The following is a 13,261-nucleotide window of genomic DNA, read 5'->3' as shown; positions in this document are numbered from 1 at the left end:
CAGCTAGAGAAAGCCTGCGTGAAGCAATGAAGACCCAGCAGAGTCAAAAGTAAATAATAAAATTAAGATTCATGTATAATTATCAAGTATAATTTAAATCTGGAAGGCAAAGCTGTTTCAATATTTGAAAATCAATTTGAGAACTTTATGTTAATATTCTAAAAAGTAAAACCACATGACCGTATCAATTGATGCAAGAAGCATTTGACAAAAATCAACAGCCATTGAATTAAAAACCCTTAAAAAACTAGAAATAAGGAGGAACATCTTCAGCATGATAAGGGCCACTACAAATCCTGTACCTAAAATCATACTTTGTGGTCAAAGAAAATTTCTCTCTAAGATCAGAAACAAGGCAAGAATGTCCTTACCACTCAAATTTAAACTCAAAGATCTAGCCAGTGCAGTAAGACAAGAAAAAGAAATTTAAAAGCATACAGACTGGAAAGAAAGAAAACTAACAGAAAACATCATTGTCTTCATAGAAAATCCCAGAGAATCAACAATAAGAAAAAACTTCCTAGAACTAATTTAGCAAAGATGCAAGGTCAACACACAAAAATCAATCATATTTCTATATACTGTTAATGAATAATCAGAAACCAAAATTGAAAGCATAATAACTCCCCAAAGCCATCAAGTATTTATCAATTTACCATGTTAAGTTTATTTATTTATTTTTTTTTATGCTTCTTGTTTTTATTTCAGAACTGGCTGACAAAATAACCTATTTTTGATTGTTTGATGGATATCTCTGATGGCTCTGGCCTATGTTATTCCTCATAATTTTTTTTTTATTCCTCATAATTTTACCATTTATTTTGGATTCTGAATCTTAGCTCAACAGCCACTCCCTTGTGGTTGTATATTTAACTAGTATTTGAAACTCAGTTTTAGCTTAATATTCAGGTTGCAATATACGTCTTCTTTTTTTTTTTCTTTTTTTTTAAAATAGGCTAATTACTTTACATCATTACAGTAGTTTTTGTCATACATTGAAATGAATCAGCCATGGATTTACATGTATTCCCCATCCCAGTCCCCCCCCCACCTCCCTCTCCACCCGATCCTTCTGGGTCTTCCCAGTGCACCAGGCCCGAGCACCTGTCTCATGCACCCAATCTGGGCTGGTGATTTGTTTCACCCTAGATAATATACATGTTTCAATGCTGTTCTCTTGAAACATCCCACCCTTGCCTTCTCCCAGAGCCACGTTAAGTTTAAAATGTCTGAAAAGTATCAATTTACAGGCTTGCTAGCACTTATCATGTTCTGGCCAACCTTGGATATTGTCATTATTTTTCCAGATATAAAGACATTAAAAAATAAGATATGTACTGTTTTATAATACAAAAGAATATATGTGTGTGTGTATATAACATGTATATGCAAGTTATGAAATGGCAATAAATGAACACCTGTGAGCCCATCTGTCAACTTGAAAACTAAAATCTCAAATTCGTAGACACAGAAAGTAGAATGGTGGTTGTCAGAGGCTGGAGGGAAAGATTATTTATTGTTTAATGTACAGAATTTCAATTTTACAAGATGAAAGGAATTCTAGAAATGGATGTGCATTTATATTGTATAATAGTGTAAGTGCATTTAATGCCACTGAACTGCACACTTAAGGGTTAAAATGGTAAATTTTATGTGTATTTTATCACAATTTAAAAAATAGATATGTGAAATTTTAAGAAAACACCTAAAATACTGCCAATACCATCACACATGTGTCTGCTCTTCTAATCCATATCCTTGCCTTCTACCACACTCAAGGAAAACCACAAAATTTTGATTAATAATGCCTTTGCTTTATAAAAAAAGTTTTATGTATTTACAGCCCCTAAATTAACAAAGTGCTTAATTTTGCTTATTTGGAATTTTTTATAAATGGTATTGTAATGTAATCTTCTACAAGTTGCTTTTTTTTTAACTCGATATGATGTTCCTAAAATATCCCTCCATGTTGCTACATGTGTCTATAGTTCTGTTTGCACTGCTGCATAATGTTCCGTCATGTGACTATACCACAATTCATTTTCCTTCAACAGATATTTGGGTTGTTTCCAGTCTTTCTGGAGGGTGAGAGAATATAAACTATAAATATTCTTGTGTATATCTTGGCATACCTACAAGTGGAACAGCTAGGTCATAGGCTATGTGAATATTCAACTTTACAAATAGTGCTAGTATTCCAAAGTGGTTACATCAATGTATGCTCCCTCCAGAAGTGCTTAAAGAGTTCTAGCTGATCTACTCCTTACCAACACTTGGTATTATTTGTGGTTGAGGGAGGTGGGTGGAACCAGATAGATATAAAAGGATGTATCATTGGCATCTTAATTTGTTTTTCTGATTACTAATGAGGTTGTTTTTTTTTTTTCATATGTTTATTGGCCATGTCCTTTTTCTCCTTTGTGAAATATCTGTCTTTTACCTACTTTCTTTAGGCAAAGGAAAAAAAAACTTTTCCTAATATATTTGTAGGAGTTCCTTATATATTCTGAATACTAGTTTTTTCCCCCTTAATTTATGGCTTGTCTTTTTACTCACTTTGAGATGTCTTTGAACAAAGTTCTTGATTTTAATATGATGGAATGTACCAATCTTGTCTTTTATAGTTAATGCCTTTTGTGTTTTATTTAGAAAATCCTTCCCTAATCTGAAAGCATAAAGATAATCATCTGAATCTTCTTCTGAGTAATTTTACAAATTGCCTTTACACATAATTTTGAATTGCTTTCTATATAGGATGAGAAATGAGATGTAATTTTATTTTCTTTCTTCAGTGATTTTCAGTACTATCATGGTAATTTGTGAAATTTCTATATTGTGAGAATCTGTTTGGGGGCCCTCTGTTCCTATTGCTAAATTTGCCTGTCCTTGAATCAATATTACATTATCTTAATTACTACTATCTTTTTTATTTTTTTAAGTCTTGCTATCTGGTAAGAAAAACTCTCTTACCATATTCCTTTCTTTAAGAGTGTCTTTAGTTTGGGGCCTTTGCTCTTTCATGTATATTTTAGGAATAAAACATCTGTTTCTCAAAAATAAAAACCCACTCTATTGAGATTTTGTTTGGCATTGCTTTAAATCTCTAAACCAATTTGAGGACAATTGACATCGTTAAGATACCAAGTCCTACTATCCATGAACATGGTATATATCTGCATTTACTTAGGTCTTCTTTAATGTTGTCCAGTAAAATTTTATAATTTTCTTCATTTAGGTCTTGCACATCATGTATATAAAATTTCTTCTTAGGCATTTTATATATTTGTCTGTATTGTAGATGAATATCATTCTTTTTCATCATTGCCAAATTAATAGAGAAATACAGAAACTACTTTTAATTTGTACCCTTTTGCGCATTAATAATGAAGAGCCTTTCTTCATATTTATTTACCATTTGCTTTTCTTCTCTTATGAAGTACTGGTGCATGTGGTTTGCCCATTTTTCTGATGTGATGTATAGCAGACATTCTGGTTGTTCATTGAATATCCATTTCTCTCTTTTTTCTTATTAGAAAGAACTTATTTTGTTTGGTTTCTACCCACAAGAAAGGTGGTTCTAGCTTATGAGTAAATCTTGATTGATCTAAACCAATCATAGCCATTCCATTCTCCTTTTTTTTTTTTTAATAGATTGGGTATAGAGTAATCTATTTACTAGCCAGTGGAATGCAAGGGAAATCTGTTTGGCACTTCTTGGAAAGGTTTCCCTGTTCTAAAGAAAGAAACAGACAAGACTACTTAGCCTTGTCTATTTCTGGACTTCTTGGGTGAGATTCCTAGAGTTAATGCAGCTATCTTGTGACCCTGAGGTCTGAAGACTGAGAATAATGTTAACATGCTAAGGATTCCAGAACAGAAAAGCTGGAAGAACCTGAACTCTTGATAATGTCAACACTTAATGGCTATTTTACATATATTATCTCTTCATCCTTAAACCTATGAGATAGATACTATTAATATAGCCATTTTCAAAATAGGAAGCTAAGGCATAAATAGGATAAGTAACTTGCTCAGTGTCCCACACTCAGTAAATGGAAGGGCCGGGATGTAAACCCAACAACCTAGCTTCAGAGCCTTTACCATTTGTCTATGTTTTGTGGTAGCCTTTTTAAAGTTATTGTGTGAAATCAACAAAATCAGAAGTTGCCCTACCTTTGGAGTTATTATATGAAGTCTAAATTTCTCTTTTGTTTATATAATTTTAATTGGAATTTTATATCATTTGCCACCCAAAGCATCTTGATTTGGGATATTTCTTTTTTCTAGGTGACTTATAAGATCTATTTAGATATTAAGAATGCTAACTGTTTGATTGTAATTTGTGTTGAAACATAACTGCCTAATTCTTATATACTGCTGTGGGATTGTAAATTGAAACCTTTAGTAGGACAATTGGAAAACAGAAAGGAAAATACTTTATAATGTTCATCCATACCCTTTATTTTTATTTATTTTATTTTTTGGCTGCACTGCACAGCATGCAGGCTCTTAGTTCCCAAACCAGGGGCCAAACCCACACCCCATGCTATGGAAGCTTGGAGTCTTAAGCACTGGACTGCCAGGGATGTCCCTTCATTCATAGCCTTTAAACCACTATATCTATGTCTAAAAGTTTATCCTAAGGAAATAATCAGAAATAGACACAAAGATTTTTCCACAATATTTTTCATTTTATTATTTATAACACAAAAATAAGAATACTCGTAAAATTCAGGAATTCCTAAAATTTTGATTGATATTATAGTATAGCTATACAATAGAATAGCATGTTTTAGAAGTATATTTAATGACGTTGTTGTTCAGTCGCTATGTTGTGTCCAATTCTTGTGACCCCTCTGGACCGTAGCCCAACAGGCTCCTCTCTTCTTGGGATTTCCCCGGCAAGAATACTAGAAGTGAAAGTGAAAGTCGCTCATCTGTGTCCGCCTCTTTGTGACCCCGTGGACTACCCAGTCCATGGAATTCTCCAGGCCAGAATACTGAAGTGGGTAGCTGTTCCCTTCTCCAGGGGATCTTCCCAACCCAGGGATTAAATCCAGGTCTCCCGAATTGCAGGCAAATACTTTACTGCCTGGAGTGGGTTGATATTTCCTTCTAAAGGAGAGATTTTTGATCCAGGGATTGAACCCATGTCTCCTGTATTGCAGGCAGAGTCTTTACCACTGAGCCACCTGGGAAGTCTTATTTAATTAAATAGAAAGTGTTTAACGATAAGGAAAATTGTTGACAACATATTGTTAAGTTTAAGAAAGTAGATTGCATACAGTGAGTCTGCAAAATAGTTTGGCAATTCCTTTCGGAACTGAAGATGGATTTATAATACAACCCAGGAATTATACTCTTGCTCATTTATCCTAGAGAAGTGAGCACTTCTGTCCAATTAGGAAGTTGTACATGAATGTCCATAGCAGCTTTATTCATGATTACCCCGAACTGAAAACTTAGCCAAATGTTCTCCAGTTGATTAATGTTTAAACAGACTGTGGTATTACACATCGATACCATTGAATACAGCTCAGCAGTAAAAAGGAACAAACTATTGGTGTCTACAGCAACTCAGATGAATCTCAAGACAATTACAATGAGTGAAAAAAGCCAATCCTAAAAGTACTAGTACTATCTAATTCCATTTGCTTAACATTCATGAAATTATGGAGATAAAGAATGGGTGCATGGTTGCCAGGAATTAGGAATGAATGGGGCATGGGATGGGTTTGGCTCTAAAGGAGTGATGTACAAAGGATAGAAGAATTGGGTTTCTTTATTGTGGTGATGTAAAGCTACACATGAGTCCATGTATGACTAATGAAACCTAAATAAGCTCTATGAACTATACTGATGTCAATATATTGCTTTTGATATTGACCCACCATTGTATAAAATGTTACCTTTGGGGGAGGCCGAGGAAGACTGCATGGGCCTTGGTGTACATGGCTTTCAACCTCCTGTGAATCTACAATTATTTCAAAATAAAAAAACAAAACTTCATAAACCAGAACCTACAAAATAAAAACATCTATTATTATTTAAAAGAAATTCATAAAGCATTACCTTACTCTAATTGTTTAAATGACTCAGTGCTAAAACAGACTATAAAAGAGACTTTATTTAAGAGCTGTGATTTCTCAAAAAAACAAGATAAAAAATAGTATATTTGGTGGGAGCTCAATTTCAGTTAAAATGTTATTTATATAAATTTTATATAAAAATATACATACATATACACATATGTACTTCACGCACATATATGTACCATGTAGCTTTATCTACATATCTACACATTCCTATATTTATTAGATTGGTACAAAGATAATTATGGTTTCAGACTCTGTATTTTAAATGATTATAACTAGGCTCAAACACATCTTTATTAACCAAAATAGGAACTATTGAAATCAATGAGAAGTAAGTTTGCTTATTTCTGTTGCATAAAATCCATGCTTCAGAATTCGACAAACTCTTGGAAAGCATTTTCTGCCTCCTGCTGGCTGTGGAAGCATTTTTCCTGCAAAAAATTGTTGCGATGCTTGAAGAAGTGGTAGTTGGTTGGCCAGAGGTCAGGTAAATGTGGCAGATGAGGCAAAATTGTAGACAAGTTCATTCAACTTTTGAAGCATTGGTTGTGCAACGTGCAGTTGGGCGTTGTCATGGAGAAGTTGGCCCATTCTGTAGACCAATACTGGCTGAGGGCATTGCAGTTTTCGGTGTGTCTTATCGGTTTGCTGAACATATTTCTCAGATGTAATGGTTTCACCGGGATTCAGAAAGCTGTAGTGCATCAGATGGGCAACAGACCACCAAACAGTGGCCATGATGGTGTTTTTTTTTTGGTGTAAGTTTGGCTTTGGGAGGTGCTTTGGAGCTTCTCAGTCCAACTGCTGAGCCAGTTGTCGCCAATTGTCTATACAATCCATTTTTTGTTGCACATCACAATCTGATGGAGAAACGGTTTGTTGTTTCAGAGGATGAGAGAAGACAAGACCTCAAAATGACCATTTTAAAAGCTTCCAGGCAGCTCACGAGGAGCCCACTTATTGACCTTTTTCACCTTTCCAGTTTGCTTCAAATACGAAACCATAGAGTGGTCGATGTTGAGTTCTTGGGCATCTTCTCATTAGTTACAAGAGGATCACCTTCGATAACAGCTCTCAGTTGTCGTCAACTTCCAATGGCCAGCCAGCCACTATGCTCCTCATCTTCAAAGCTCTTGTCTCCTTTGCAAAAATTCTTGAACCACGACTGTGCTGTATGTTCGTTAGCAGTTCCTGGGCCAAATGCACTGTTGATATTGCGAGTTGTCTCTATTGCTTTACGACCCGTTTTGAACTCAAATAAGAAAATCGCTCAAATTTTGCTTTTTGTCTAACATCATTTCCATAGTTTAAAATAAATATAAAATAAACAGCAAGTAATTCTTTAGCAAAAAAACGTAAAGCGAGAAATGTGCATTAAAATGACCTATTATATAACTGCATTTATTTAGAATGTATTCCAATATCAAATGGCAAATTTCAGCAATGCAAGACCACAATTACTTTTGTACCAATGTAATGTTTTTCTGTATGCAGGTGTGTGTGTGTGTGTTTGTATGTGTGTACAAATGACATATACCAAGATGTTAACAGTGGTTATCTCTGGGTGTATTGGTAACAGGTTTATCAGTTCAGTTGCTAAGTCATATCTGACTCTTTGCAACCCCATGAACCACAGCACACCAGGCCTCCCTGTTGATCGCCAACTCCCAGAGTCCACCCAAACCCATGTCCATTGAGTCGGTGATGCCATCCAACCATCTCATCCTCTGTCGTCCCTTTCTCTTCCTGCTCTCAATCTTTCCCAGCATCAGGGTCTTTTCAAATGAGTCAGCTCTTCGCATCAGGGGGTCAAAGTATTGGAGTTTCAGTTTCAACATCAGTCCTTCCAATGAACACCCAGGACTGATCTCCTTTAGGATGGACTGGTTGGATCTCCTTGCAGTCCAAGGGACTCTCAAGAGTCTTCTCCAACACCACAGTTCAAAAGCATCAATTCTTCAGTGCTCAGCTTCCTTTATAGTCCAACTCACATCCATACATGACTACTGGAAAAACCATAGCCTTGACTAGACGGACCTTTGTTGGCAAAGTAATGTCTCTGCTTTTTAATATGCTGTCTAGGTTGGTCATAATTTTCCTTCCAAGGAGTAAGCATCTTTTAATTTCATGGCTGCAATCACCATCGGCAGTGATTTTGGAGCCCAAGAAAATAAAGTCAGCCACTATTTCCATCATTTCCCCATCTAATTGCCATGAAGTGATGGGACTGAATGCCATGACCTTAGTTTTCTGAATGTTGATCATTGGCCAACATTTTCCACTCACCTCTTTCACTTTCATCAAGAGGCTCTTTAGTTCTTCATTTTCTGCCATAAGGATGGTGTCATCTGCATATCTGAGGTTATTTGTATTTCTCCCAGCAATCTTGATTCCAGCTTGTGTTTCTTCCAGCCCAGCGTTACTCATGATGTACTCTGCATATAAGTTAAATAAGCAGGGTGACAATATACAGTCCTAACGTACTCCTTTTCTGATTTGGAACTGGTCTGTTCTTCCATGTCCAGTTCTAACTGTTGCTTCCTGACCTGCATACAGGTTTCTCAAGAGGCAGGTCAGGTGGTCTTGTATTCTCATCTCTTTCAGAATTTTCCACAGTTTATTGTGATCCACATAGTCAAAGGCTTTGGCATAGTCAGTAAAGCAGAAATAGATGTTTTTCTGGAACTCTCTTGCTTTTTCAATGATCCAGCAGATGTTGGTGATTTGATCTCTGGTTCCTCTGCCTTTTCTAAAACCAGCTTGAACATCTGGAAGTTCACGGTTCACATATTGCTGAAGCCTGGCTTGGAGAATTTTGAACATTACTTTACTAGCGTGTGAGATGAGTGCAATTGTGTGGTAGCTTGAGCATTCTTTGGCATTGCCTTTCTTTGGGATTGGAATGAAAACTGACCTTTTCCAGTCCTGTGGCCACTGCTGAGTTTTCCAAATTTGCTGACATATTGAGTGCAGTACCAGAGACCCCTTAATTGCCTCAGTAATAACTCTTCTGTAGTAATATTCTGGACAATTAGCCATTTAGAAAAAAAGACTACATTGCCCAGTTTCCCCAGCAAGTAGATGCGCCCATGTGACTACATTCTTACCACTGGGACAGTATGGACACCTTGTGTTGTTATTTCTGAGAATCTTCCCTAGGAATAGCTTCATAGGTCCTTGACCTCTTTATCATCTTCTCCTTCTTGCTGTCTTTCTGCTCTGCTCACTTAGACTATGAGGTGGCAGGCCTCAGTGCAGGGATGGCAGAGTAGTGAGCTGAAAGGAGTCTAGGCTTGGCAAAGTCTCTGGAGAGCAGAAGTCCCACGCAAGCCTGGACTTTTGGACTTCATGTAGCTTTGAGCAAAATATACTTCAGTCCTGTTTAAGCCATTGTTAGCTTGGGGTTCCTGTCAGTTTCAGTCACACCCAATCCTAACAAATACAAGAGTAGTTTTTTTTTAATTTATTTTTGTATTGAAGGATAATTGCTTTACAGACTTGTGTTGTTTTTTGTCAAACCTCAACATGAATCAGCCGTAGGACACATCTATCCCCTCCCTTTTGAACCTCCCCCATCTCCCTCCCTCTCCCACCCTTCTAGGTTGACACAGAGCCCCTGTTTGGGTCTCCTGAGTCATACGGCAAATTCCCTATTTTTAAAAATAGCTATTTAGTTTACATATGGTAATGTCAGTTTCCATGTTACTCTTTCCATTTTATATGTGTTCTGTTCTGTATTTTCAAAAATTCCTATAATACATACAACCCATTTATAAACAGAAAAAGTTATTTGTAAGAAAGAAAAGTTATTTGTCAGGGGAAAAAAAAAGTCGTCAAGCCCATTCTCTCAACCAGGAGTGTGATTATGTTGACCAAATCTTCCAGATTTTTCCAAAGGATCCCAATTTCAAACATTCTGGCTAATTGCATAATTATCAAATCACCATTTTCAAATTTAATTTGGAGAATAAGGTGCTGTGCTGTGCTCAGTCGTGTCCAACCCTTTTGTGATGCCAAGAGTGGTCTGTTCACCAGGCTCCTCTGTCCCTGGGATTCTCCAGGCAAGAATACTGGAGTGGGTTGCCACTTCCTCCTCCAGGGGATCTTCCCACCAGGGGTCAAACCCGTATCTTCTGAATCTCCTACATTTCAGGTGGAATCCTTACACCTGAGTCCCCGGGGAAAGCTCCAGAGAATAACATGATTATAATGATAATTCTCAACTGGTTGGGGGAGTGGGGGGTGCTGACCAAAATATTTGTGTCTTTCTCCTAGTGTTCTAAAGAATCTCTTTCAGACCATCGGATCACTTCCTTTTCCTGAAGGGTTTGACTCAGCACTTGGGCATGTGAATGCGCTATTGTTTTTATCCTTCTTTGATTGTTTTGGTGGGTAAGTCATGTCTCTACACAACCTGAGAACAAGTGCTATTGTAGTGGACACCTGTTGTTTTTATCTCCCCAGTACCTCCTTTCCTTTGGGAATTGCCCCTCCTCATCCCATGTCATTCAGGTGGAACTGTCAATCCCAAGGCCTCCTGGTACCCAGCATGGCTCCTCACCACAGGGATGGCACACCACCCAGGTCTGGTCAGTTACCCACTTCCATGCTGACTGATTGTGCAAAGCCCTTCAATTCTTCTCTGTGATTTGCCATACAGACCCCAGAAGAGAGCAGGCTTCTATCTATCTTCCTTGTCTGCTGTAGGGAAATTGGCTCAGGTCTATCAGTGGCCAGCTTTCCTGCCTCATAGAGAAAGCTTGTCTGCAGGAGAAAGTCAGGCAACTGCTCCAGGAGAAACAAAAGCAAGCAGAACCAAGTCCTAGAGCGAGAGGAGCAAAAGGGGAAAGAGAAAAGAAGCTGATGATTTGAAGCGAGCTGATGTAGGCCCTTAGATCTAGCCAGTCCTGAAGGCAGTCACCCTTGGATTTCACAACAAATTCCTCTTTGGCTTAAATTTTTGAGTTGCTAGAGCCTTGACTAGGTTTCTTTTTTGTCTCCCAACCTTATTGTCAGCTAAGGTAGGAGTTTATTATTATTTGATTGATCCTGTTAGACTAGAAGCTAATCTTGGTCTAAATATGAATGTACATTTTTTTTGGAAACTGGCTCTGTTCTTGAGATTCCCTGGCACTTAAATATGATTCATTCCTAGGAAATTGGAGGGAAAGTCTAATGGCAACACAGTAGTAGTCCCAGGGCATGTGATTAGAAAAAAAACAAAACACACACTGTTATTGCTATTAGGACTGGGTATTAATAGTTGCTCTTCATAGAGCAACATATTCAATATGCAACAAATATTTATTCAGCATATAAATAAATATAAGCACCATGTTGCCTATTGGAAAACAGCCCCCGTAGTGGGGGAGACTCTAATAATAAACAGCATCACCCCTTACACTTAGAGGATCTTGCCTTTTAGTCAAAGATATTCGTATTCCTTGTCTCTCTCAGTCTCAAAAGAGCCCTATGAAGTGGGCTGGCTCTGGTCAAGAGATCAGTCATTCCACAATTGATAGGTCCGTTCTAAGTGAGAATTGCACCAAGTACATAGGTAGATGAAAACGGTCTGTGATTTGGGGGGAAAATACATGGGAACCAGGGCCCACCATTTTCCTCTTAGCTATGGTAACAGCATATGGAATATTAAACTTTTCATATGCTTTGGATTTGGAAGTCATGTAAATCTCAGTTTAGATCTTAGGTCTGCCTCTCTGAAACTAGGTGATGTTATCTGTCAGGGGAGATGATAATGGCAGTGACATTTGATAAGGGTAGTCATTTTAAAGATTAGTGTAACTGCATGCTAAGTTGCTTCAGTCGTGTCTGACTCTGCGACTCTATGGACTGTAGCCTGCCAGGATTCCTTGTCCATGGGATTCTCCAGGCAAAAATACTGGAGTGGATTGCTGTGTCCTCTTCCAGGGGATCTTTCCAATCCAGGGAACAAACCTGTGTCTCTTATGTCTCCTGCATTGGCAGGCAGGTTCTTTACCACTAGCACCACATGTGAAGCCCAAGTGTAACTACCTGTGAGTATTTCAGAACAGCTACAGACACTGCATGATGGTGTAGCCCAGTCAGGAAGCCTGGGTCCTGGGTCCCAGCATTTCCTACCATTCTTGGTGCATCTGTGACACTCAGCCACTAACCTGCAGGCAGAGGCTACTGGTGGGTCATAGGGGCCCAAGGCCCACCCTCTCCCATCTGGCTCCCCTCCTTCTTTCCCTGGAATAGTTTCTATCTGATGGTTTGATGGTTTGATGCCTACGGCAGGAACATCTTTAACAACACACAGTCGTAGTCTAACTCAAGAGGGTAATTTGATTGACTGGTTCCTGACCAGAGTGGAGAAGGGAAAGGTGAGGGAGCTTCTCAAGCACGCTGTCCACATTGTGCAGAACCTGGTGGGTGGGGAGAACTGAACTGAGTGCTGAGATCAGAAAGATCTTTCTAGTCTCAGCTTTGTTTCCTTCTTTGGGCTTGGGTAATAAAAATCAGTGTCCTCCACTTATTAAACACCACACCTACCTTGTGCCAGAGACTATTATTATAATTACATCAAAACCATCCAAGACTCTATGGGGTAAATGTTAATGTCTTTATTTCACAGTGGAGGGAGCCGAGGCTCAGAGAGATTGAATTCAATGCCCAGGCATGTAGCCAGTGGGGCAGAGGTTAAGTTCTAACCCAGGTTTGTCTTCCCCAGAGATTTCCACAGTGTCTCCCAGTTCCACAACATCTGTGCCCTTCATGTCAGAGTGGAGGAATGGTCCTTAGGGGTCAGGGGGCCAGGCTCCCATCAGTCTCTGAGGTCTCCAGGATCTTGGGGATATAAAGTCCTGTGTCCCTGCCCTGTCACATGTTTAAGGAGCTGAAGGATGAGACCGGAGCCGATGCTGAGAAAGCTGAGTGGCAGGCCTCTGAGAGCTGTGCCCTGGCCTTGCTAGGATGCCCTGCACACACCTGAGGGCACTAGGGGGTGGTTAGGGGAATCTCCCTGTCAGCCCCTATCCCCTGAAGGGAAGGCTGCATGGAAACTTCCCAGGGCTCACAAGCCCTAGCCTGGGGTTGGATCCATGAAGCCCAGTGGCCAGTCACACCCCGTGGGAAAGCCTTGGCCCTGGCCTGCCTGGGAGCCACGGTGGTGCCGCCTCCTGCCC

Source organism: Odocoileus virginianus, chromosome 6, assembly GCF_023699985.2.
Source record: "Odocoileus virginianus isolate 20LAN1187 ecotype Illinois chromosome 6, Ovbor_1.2, whole genome shotgun sequence".
Taxonomy (NCBI): domain Eukaryota; kingdom Metazoa; phylum Chordata; class Mammalia; order Artiodactyla; family Cervidae; genus Odocoileus; species Odocoileus virginianus.
The sequence above is the reverse complement of the archived record's forward strand: the minus strand, read 5'-3'. Positions refer to the sequence as shown.